This window comes from Penaeus monodon, chromosome 21 (genome assembly GCF_015228065.2).
Source record: "Penaeus monodon isolate SGIC_2016 chromosome 21, NSTDA_Pmon_1, whole genome shotgun sequence".
Classification (NCBI taxonomy): domain Eukaryota; kingdom Metazoa; phylum Arthropoda; class Malacostraca; order Decapoda; family Penaeidae; genus Penaeus; species Penaeus monodon.
Genome location: NC_051406.1, coordinates 29,806,080 through 29,807,119, shown reverse-complemented (window position 1 = coordinate 29,807,119; position 1,040 = coordinate 29,806,080).

The following is a 1,040-nucleotide window of genomic DNA, read 5'->3' as shown; positions in this document are numbered from 1 at the left end:
GCCGAGGCCCCGCCAGGCGCCCGCTGCCTGGAACCGCAGGACCATCACGGCGCAGGAGTTGCGCGTCCAGCAGGTCCGCCAGCGCGCCCACTTGAAGGAGCGTATGGACGCAATGTACCGGAAGCAGCGGCGCCCGCTTCCCAAAACCACCGTCGACGCCTCCCTCTGGGGCAGAGTTCCCTCCGTCTCCGCCGCGAAGCGGGTCAGGTTCATTCGCTTCGAGGCAGTGATGGAGGAGGTGGATGACCTCAGAGTCCGTTCCGTGGCTCGTTTCCTGACGAAGCCCCAAGTGCAGCTCCTGAAGAAGGTAAAGTTCCTGGGGCGCGGCACGTACGGTGAGACAACCCTGGTGCGCTAGCGCGGGCGTCTCGCCGTGCTCAAGCAGGCCATCGGTGAGACCGTCTACAAGGACTTCCAGGACGAGTTCATTATCTTGTGTCATCTCCGCGGCGCGGGCAGCTCCCCCTTGCCCCTGGGCCTGTGCAGGTACCCCGAGGCCTTTACTATGTCTTACGTGGGCAACCGCACGCTCACTGAGGCACTTTACAGTCAGACGCTGGACGAGGAGTAGCTCCTGGCGGTGGCGATCCGCCTGTGCCGCCGCGTGGAGGAAATGCAGGACAAGGGCATCGTACACAACGATCTCAAGGGAGACAACGTCATGCTCGACGACCACCAAGAGGTCTCCTCATTGACTTCGGCGTCGCTTCGAAGGAGGGCTGTGCCGTCGGCTACTACAAAGCGAGCGGCAACTGGCTCGCCCCGGAGGTCCTCCAGAATGAGCCCAGCACCTTCGCCTCCGACGTGTACTCCGTCGGGATAATCCTCAAGATCATCTACGCGGCGATGTGCTTCACCTCGGACAAGTTCAGCGCCTTCGTCAGCGGCGCGACCAACCAATCGCCCGAGCAGCGGCCGAGCATCCAGAAATTCGCGTCGCTCCTCCAGGATCTCAAGGAGCACTCTGACCTCGAGCCTGGCGGCCTCGACGACTTCTGAATGTTACATGGCTGCTTCTCTGCGCTGACGCTCATTGTGCT